Raw genomic sequence first — 9,486 nt, forward strand, 5'->3', positions numbered from 1 at the left:
TAGGTGGATCGTCGCATAACAGAGGAAATTAGTTTTTGGGTTGAATGACATATTGTTAATTTACAATATAAAAAGTAACGGGCCTATATATTGAAGGTTTTACATGCGATTAAAAAGTTTTATTAAATGTATGTCTCTGCTTGCGATTTGTAGCTTTTAAACCATCTGTGTGTTGTGGTGCGGACCCCCCATAATGTTTCCAGTTTATGGTCCTCGTGTAAAGCATTGCGTAGGTCAAAAACACGCTGTGTATACTTATTTTCGCCGAAACTATCAACCCGAACGGCGACGAGTTTTGCAGGTCATTTTGTGTGGGTCTTAGAGTGCGGAATCCAAAATGGCATGTGAAAGATGATTGATTGGATTATTTAAATATCTGGCCGCGTCAACAGCTAAGGTCTTAGCGGCGAATACCTGTAAAGCAGAAATTTTAAAATGTTTAAAACTTTTAACAATCTATCAATACTATTTCTTATAAATAACATAAACAAATTAAAAATCAAACATAAATATTATACTCTAAGTGTTAAAAATTATTGCATAAACCATTATGCATAATTAAATTTTATAAAAATATTAGTCTCCCTAAGGAAACCTAATAAACCCTTCTCTGTCCACTATCCTCCCCCCAATACATTCTTCAGTGTTATGGGGGACCAATACATCGTCTTTGGTCTGAGACTTTGCCATCTTTCCACTACATTTGCGATTGTTAAGGGCTCTTGGCATCCCTCACAAAGTGCCTGTTTTATCCATCATCGGCCATGAGTCATCCTTGTGTGCCCGATTTTAGCCCTTGTTAATGCAACTTTCCCACTGTTTTCGTTGGGATGGATGCTAGTCACCCAACTGCCAAGGTCATCTCTAATCTCTCGCAGTTTAATTTCTCGAGATATGCTCCATTGTTCCTTCCATTTATCGCGAAGTACAACTCTGATGCTGGGTTTCAGGTCGTGTGGTGGGATAGCAAACGAGCATCACAAGTCTGAGCGGCAGCTGCCTTAGCCTTCTGATCAGCTCGCTCATTCCACTGACACCACATGCGCTGGCTCACCCAACAATAGTTATCTTTTTACGTGTTGACATCAGTGCAGCCAATCTTGAACCTCCCTCACTACTGGATTGATGAGTTTAAGCTCTTGTTGCTGCAAGGCACTACGAGAGTCCAATATATCACAATAGAATTGGTTCATAGATCTCTATTCCATCTTAACTGCTGCAAGGATGCATGTACTCTCGTAAAAGATCGAGGCTGCTAGAGAAAGACGCCAGATGCATCTCCTTCTGCTCACTTCTGCAAAGCCCACAAATTTGCAGATTTCGAACCAGCTGTAATATTGCGTCGATTCCTTGGTACTTAGAATGTGCTGAATAATTTCTCTCTGCTTCTGCTTCTAATCTCTCCGCCTTTCCCAATTCCGACCAAATCCAGCTCGACTTGATTAGTGCCAAGGGGGGATTGGGACTTCCAACAGCCATAACTTAGTGAGACTAAATTAAGTTCTTCTACAAAATTCCTCATTCTCCTACCGTAGGATCGTCTATCCTCAGGGGTTTGAAAACCAATTCTGATGTAGGAGATCCGGAATCCTTTGTAGTCTCGGTATAGTAATCAGGTTCATGTAGTCCCGGTGTAATGAAAGAGGTGTTCTCCACTCTCCAGCATACAGGTACTCCACAGGGTGAGCCTGAAAGCCCCAGTCCAGATCTGAGAACTTTCATGATGAAACCGAGTCAACATCCGGAGAACAGTGGGAGTTGCAGATGATAAGGCTTCACATCATAGTCCAGCTTACTACGATAAGTCTCGTTAAAGCCGTAGAAGCGTTGGCGGTCTGCCCCCCACGATAAATGTGAAAAGAAGCCCGCAAAATACTAAGTGCTTTTGTAGCCTTCACTTTTAAACTGTTTGCATGTAGCACCCATGTAAGTCTTGAGTCAAAATTTATGAACCCAAGTACTTCACTCTTGGACAAATTGCAGTGGTTTTGCGCCTAATAGAGGGAAGGATGGAACTTTCCTCGTTTGTGGAAATGTACAGCCATGGTCTTGCTTTGAGAATTTGAACCCCATGATATGTTGGCCCATGTACAACCTGATTTATGCAGTCTGCATGCGTCTTGCACTCCTGTAAGCTTCCTCCTGAGCAGTACAGTGTAAAGTCATCTACATACGATTACATGAACGCACTTGAACAAACCTTATAATGTCATTTATAGCAAATGGCAAACGGTGCACACTTAAGACACTCCGTTGTGGACCCTTCAGCGGTCTTCCAGGTTAGAGAAACGTTCCCACCCGACTCTAAATTTCCTGTTAGCAAGAGCTTTGTATAAGGTAGGTAGATGCTCCTCTTAAACAATGTCAGTGGACAGCTTCATGATGTATGCCATGCTTCCAAGTAGTATCATAAGCCTTTCAAGGTTCAAAGAAGACTGCTAACATGTGCGTCGCTGTGCGCAGGAATTCTGTATAGCATTTTCCAGCCTCACAAGTGAATCTGTGGTCGATCTCATTTCTAAAGCCATATTGATATGGGGTCAGCACGTTTTCTTTTTCTAGCAGCCATGTCACCTGAAGTTTACCATTTTCTCCATCACTGCGTGCAGCTGGTGAGAGAAATTGGTCTGTATTTCCTGGTGTGGAAGTATCTTGCCGGTTTAGGACAGGAATGATTAGCTCTTGCCATGTGGAGGCACTTTGCCCTCCCATAGATCCTATTGAACAATCCAACAGGACTTCTGGGAACTCTCCCGGTAAGTGGATATCATTTGATTGGAAATATCGTCACTTCCTGGGCAGCTACGTCAGAGCTGCAAAGCGAGTCCTCTCTTCGCAAAATGGCAAGTTGTATGGAAAGTTCTGCTGCATTCTACTGAAGAACGACACTGGGTGTTTGTTCCGTTCAGCACGAAGAGTGAGAATCGAGCAGTGTAAGATGCTCCCAGAGGAGATAGCTGCCATGGATTTAGCTAGCTCATATAGCAATATCTTTTTTGTGTCTGTGCTGATTATGCCATCTATCTTCAGAGCAGTTTGTGTATGGCTTGCTCTTTCCAGCAATCTTACGCACCTGTCCACACACCCATGACTAAGGGGTTCCCCAGAGTTAATCGGGAGACATACTGTCGCCCGCGTCCGTCTAGCCCTCCTTAGCATGTCGCCTTGGCCTTGGCTCGGTTCTTTTTGTAACTGATCAAGGTTACAATGCTTGAGGGCGTTGGTTTTTCAACTGCCTTAAATCAGCTTTCCTTGCTCTGACAGCTTGTTGGCATTCATCAGACCACCATGGTACTGAGTCAGACGGTACTGTCGCTACTTTTGGGAATGGATGCTTCTGCTGCAAGGTGAAAATTCGTGCTGTGGAAGTGATTAACAGCATCTTGAACACACTGAAATCATGAACCAAGAAAATCCTTGCAATACTGGCAGTTGATCAAAAGATTCCAGTCTGCATGTTCAGTCGCCGCTCTTGCACTCCTTGACTGAATACCATTCACCTCCTCCAAAATTATTGAAAATGGTCGCTTGCCATGTAGTCTTCATGACCGCCAAGTGAAGTTCAACTGTGAATCAGGTACCATTGATAGTCTAGATTGGAGAATGTCCCGTTTGAACTTGGAAAGTGTGGAGTGTCACTGTTCAGTAAAACTGCATCTGCTCTTAATACCAGGACTCCAAGCCTTCCTCGAGGGTTGCACAAAGTTGGTCTCCCCATAGTTATGCCGACCATTGACATCTCCCAGAGTTAAATGGATGTGGCAACTGCCAGTAGATCTTCCAAATCAATTTTATGTTGAGATTATGTGGAGGAAGGTAGTATGATGCAACCAGTGTAAGGTCGTTTGTCAAGCCTAATTCTCACAGCTTCCCGTGCAGTGTTGTCTGCAGGTGGATGGCCTGGAGGGAATCATGACGTACCATTACTGCTAGCTACCTCCATGAGTAGTCCATTGTCAAATGTTCCAGAATGGGCCTTTGAACTTGAACTCCTCCTCATAAAATGGGAGCGATTTCCTGGTCCTAATCTCTTGTAGGCAACACAAACTGGTTTCCTGAAGCTATCAGATGTTGGCAGTTCTTCCATGGTTGGCTGAATTCCTTGACATGTTCCATTGGATTAGTGTATCCAGTTCTTTAGATTATTTCTTCATAAGGTTTTTGGCAGCACCTGTGTCAGGTTTGCCTCCACCTTTAGGCTGTCCCTTTCCGGATCCTGGGAGTAACCTTTTTAATGTTGTTTACCTGTGACTATTTCCAACAGTTTTTCCCTTGACAGGTTCGATTTTCTTTGCTTAGGGGCAAAGTACGGGCCTGAGCCTTTGCTTCATGGGGCATTCTGTCTATCAGCGGAGGCCCCTGTGGATGTTGTTGCAGCTGGATCTTTGGGACAGGTTGCAGGATTCTTTGCCTGGGCAAGGGGCGTGCCTGAGCTTTACTTCAGGAAGCAATTCTGCCTAGCAGCAGATGCTCTGTGATGTGTGGCAGCTGTAGCTGTCACCGTTGAGGCCTCTGGAGCCTTGCCTGATGGCTCCAAGACCTTACTTTTTGGGAGGGAGTAGTCTCTCACTAGACCTCCTCACTCCTAACTCCGTTTCTGGTGGAACAACTCACCAGAGGGCAGTGTCCAGCAATTTTGGACTGGGTGTAGAGGAAGTGGCAGTGTGTGTGCTGTAAGAAGCATTGGAGTGCAAAGGGTTGGTGGGAAGGAGGATGGGGCTGAACCGAAGCAAAGGACCTACTGGCTGTGCAAACAGCATACGGGCACGTCGCTTTGGCCTCTGGAAAACCTAACTTTCTCCTTGCTCCTTAATTACCATACTTTTTCCTTTTCAAAATTGTACCTTTTACTTGCTTTGAGAAGCTTCATGAGCTTCTTTGCAGTGGTTACCAGCATATTGGATGGACCTGGCCAGGTTGTCATCTCCTGATGACCTTTGTACCACACTTAAACACATACTCCTTGTCTTGTCCATTTTCTTAAAACGGCAAGAGTTGGCTCCATGCCCATAACCTGGCAGTGGAAGCAACCGCATAAGGGTTGGCACATATGGCTTTACTTGGAGGTGGTACCATGATAACTTAACGCGATTCTGGAAGGAACTAATGTGTTAAAAGTTAGAAGAAGAGCTGGTGTCGACTGTTCCAACCATCACCTTTCTTCCTAAAACGTTTTACTGCCACTACATTAAAATTCTCTAGTTCCTCTAAACAGTTTCTCCTCAGAATACCTCAATCAGTCTCGGGAAAGACAATTCCCTTACACTGATTGAGAGTTTTGGTGAGGAGAGCATGAAACTTGAGCCCCAGGAAATGTTCATATTGCACGCCGGACGGTCCTCGTCGTCTGGTGACGAAACCTCAACTATCAGGCTACGCTCTCGCTGTGGGGTGATACGAGGATCACCTTTGACAACTTCAACTATTTTCCGATGAACCTCAACGATTGTCAAGATCCAGAAAATTGAAAAAAAAAAAAAAAAAAAAAATTATACACCATCATGGTCTTCACTACCAGGTATTACTATATGAATGCTTTCATATTTACCAGGTAGATCTCCTTATGGATTGAGGGGGATTTTTCCTTCCCCTTCTTACCTGGTTTTGGGAGCGCCGGGAACCATTAACGTTCCCATTCTTGCCCTTTGTAAACTGAACAGGTTTCAGAGGACAACGTGGTTAATTTTCCAGAAGAATGGTCGAGGTTGCGCAGGTCGTCAGGGAGAGAGCTAGATCTTTGTAAATTTGTAGTACTATACAAATTTTGAATTCTTCATTTCTCACCCCCCCCCACCCACCATGGAGTCTCAACGAGGGAAGCATAGTTGGGTTCAAATCTCCCAACAGCACAGGGGTAATTGAAAGAATATCGCACCACTATACATACTGGATGATCGCGGGACCTATGCGCTCTGACTGAAGAGTGACCTGCTTGACCCTAAGCCATATTTACCAGCCGATGCTTGACCGGCCTTGATCAAGCCCCCGTCTAACAAATAAAGGACCAAAGGGTGTGGTTTTGCTAGCTGCAGGGCGCAGCGTGCAGCATCGCTCAAACCTCCAGGACTCCTGTCTCCTGGTAAAAACGGGATGCCACGCACGGCAAACACACGGGGGAGATTTCTCCCTAGTCCAGATGGAATAAACCAGGGGTGGGTACACCATCCCCTCCTCATAGGCCTTGGTGGCACCAGGAAGCCATTTTGTCTCGTCCCTCACTGGTGACCCCTCCAGTAATGGGTACCCTCTGGCCCCGGCTCACCAGATCATTGGACCTCAAGCCCCCCCCACCGCGGAAAGGCGGCTTCCGTTAGGGGGGGCCTGGCAGGGAGACTTATGCGGAAGCTGCCCCCTTTTTTTCGCACTGGGCTAGCCAGGGGTGGAAGCTGCAAGCGAGAAGGCAATGCAAGCACTTAACACTATCTAGGCTACCACACCATCGCTTCACATCACCATGCACGTGAAGCACCCACCCATCTTAACATCCCAAACCGATATTCACTTCTCAGCGACGAAAATCTCAACATTGACCAAATCAACAAACAGTTCAATGACATAATAAAGGAAGCTGCATTTGAAGTAGGAAGTAAGAACGGGAAGCAAAGCTTTAGCAAGTTGTCTGGTAGAAACTAACAGCTTATGCAAAAACGTAAGGTCATGAAAGTATCGTCAACAACAGAAACAAAAAATAGAATTAGCTGAACTATCAAAGACTAAAAAAGAGAGATGTACGGGAAAATTTAATATTCAAATAGTAATGAAATATGATCTCAGGTACCAGCATGAAAACAGCTAAAAGGAAAACAGCAAAAAGGAGACCGGATAGGGAGAAATCAAATGTATGCAATAAAAAAAACAGACGGAGAAGTGACGTATAATAAGAATGAAATCATAATAGTGGAAGACTTTTACAGGGGGCCCATACAATTCAAAAGAACAGCCATGGACAGAAGCAAAAGCGGTAAATAGAGACGAGCCAACATCACAACAGAGGAAATAAAAAGAGCGCTTAAAGGCACGAAGGAGGGGAAATGCCAGGTGAAGACGGAATTAGTTTTAGACCTTGTAATAGACGCATAAAAATTGCAACAGTGAAAATGACAAATGCCTTCTCAACGGAAATATTCCCCAAGCCTGGAAAAATGCGACAATTATTTTGATACATAAAAAAGGGGATGGGCAGGATCTAAGAAAAAGTACCGACCCATAAGCCCTTCTTTCAGGGTGCTTTTCGAACTGTTCCAAAAGTCATTACAGCTCGCACCTCTGCCCGTCTGGATTCTAATCAGACTAGAGAAAAAGCAGGCTTCCGCAGTGGATTCTCAACAACAGATCCCATCCATACGCTCACCCAAATAAGAGATAAAAATAAACGAATATAGGAAACCCCTTTGAATGGCATTCATCGATTACGAAAAGGCATTTGACTCTGTACAAATACCAGGAGTACTAGAAGCAATTCGAAGACAGGGAGCAGAGGAGGTATATTGATATATACGAAGATGGAACAACAACCATCAAGCTCCACACAGAAACCGATAAAATATCAATTAAAAAGGGGGTTAGTCAGATCATCTCAACAAAACTGTTTACAGCGTACCTTAAAGAAATATTTAAGAAGCTAGAATGGAACGGAAAGGGTATCAAAATGGGAGATGAATACCTAAACAATCTAAGATTTGCAGACGATATTGTTCTCTTCAGTGAATCTGCAAATGAAATGCAACAACTAATAAACGATCTGAATAGACAAAGTCTGAAAGTCAGACTTAGGATGAACAAGAAAAGATCATGTTCAACAGTAGAGTTCAATTCGAACAGATGCATGTACAAAGCGAAGCGCTAGAGGTAGTGGACAAGTATATATATCTAGAGCAATTCGTGCAGACATACACATCTAGAGGAAATATGAAGAGGAAATATAGCGACGCATCAGTCTAAGCTGGAGTGCCTTCGCCAGACACAGTAGCATACTAAGAGGCTCCTTGCCATTAAGTCTAAAAAGAAAAGTTGTTAACCAAGGCTTCCTCTCAGTTCTGACCTATGGATCAGAAAAATGGACTACAAACAAATTACTGGAGAGGAAACTAATAAATGGCCAGAGAGGGATGGAAAGCTTGGCGCTGGGAATTAACCTAAGAGATCGGATGAGGGCGACGTGGATCAGGGAACAGACAAAAGTGGAAGATATACTTAGGAGCATCAGAAAGAAAAAATGTCAATGGACAGGTCATATATGTCGGAGACGGACGATAGATGGACAAGAAAGTAACAGACTGGGCTACAGTCTGGAACAAAAATCGCAAGACAAGGTTGGAAAAGATTGGGAAGGGCCTACGTCCTGCAGTGGATTGATTCAAGCTGATTGATATATTATATATATATATATAATATATATATATATATATATATATATATATATAATATATATATATATATATATATATACACACATATATATGTGTGTCTGTGTGTGTGTGTGTGTGTGTGTGTGTGTGTGTGTGTGTGTACATATATATACACAAATGTGTATATATACATGGTTGTGTATATATGAATGGTTGTGTATATATGTACTTGTGTGTGTATATCTACACACACACACACACACACACACACACACACACACACACACACACACACACACACACACACACACACACACACACACACACACACACACATATATGAGTGCATATATGTGCGTGCACCACCTCTCTCATTTTATTACACAGTATTTCCCGGAAATTACAAACTTTACATGGAGATATTAACGTGGAATGCACGGGGCGGATTGTGATATCTGAGTACCCCGGAGAACGCAATTCCTCACCTACACTCTTTCCTTCGTATTTTACAGTGTGCTTCGGTCTGTCAACATCAACAGAGATATTGTGTTGACAGTCTTGCAAGTCACAGCAATATAATCTCGAAATCGCAGTGAATCGTAGCCATTTTTGGCCAAAATTGTTTCTGAAAAATGCTTTCGTTTAGTGATATTATAATTTCGCTGTTATCGTTATTGTGTTTTTATCACCATTGTTATGATTGTAATTATTATCATTTTGTTACTTTTATTATCGTTATCTTTATTATCATCAGTATTATTATCATTGTTATCATCATATCACCCTTATTATCATGATTAGCATGATTATTATAATTATCATAATTATTATCATTATCATTTATTATAATCATCTATCATTTATTACCATTACTATAATCGTAATTATAATCATTATCACTTTTTTATTATCATTATTATTATTATTATTATCATTATTATTATCATTATTATTATTATTATTATTATATTATTATTATTAATACTCTACTACTACTATTACTATTTTTATCATTATCATCATTGTTATTATTGTTTTTATCATCTTTATCATTATTATCTTTAATATTTTTATCATTATCCTTATTATTATCATTATTATTATTATCAATAATAATATCATTATTATTATAATTGCT

This window comes from Penaeus monodon, chromosome 39 (assembly GCF_015228065.2).
Source record: "Penaeus monodon isolate SGIC_2016 chromosome 39, NSTDA_Pmon_1, whole genome shotgun sequence".
NCBI lineage: Eukaryota > Metazoa > Arthropoda > Malacostraca > Decapoda > Penaeidae > Penaeus > Penaeus monodon.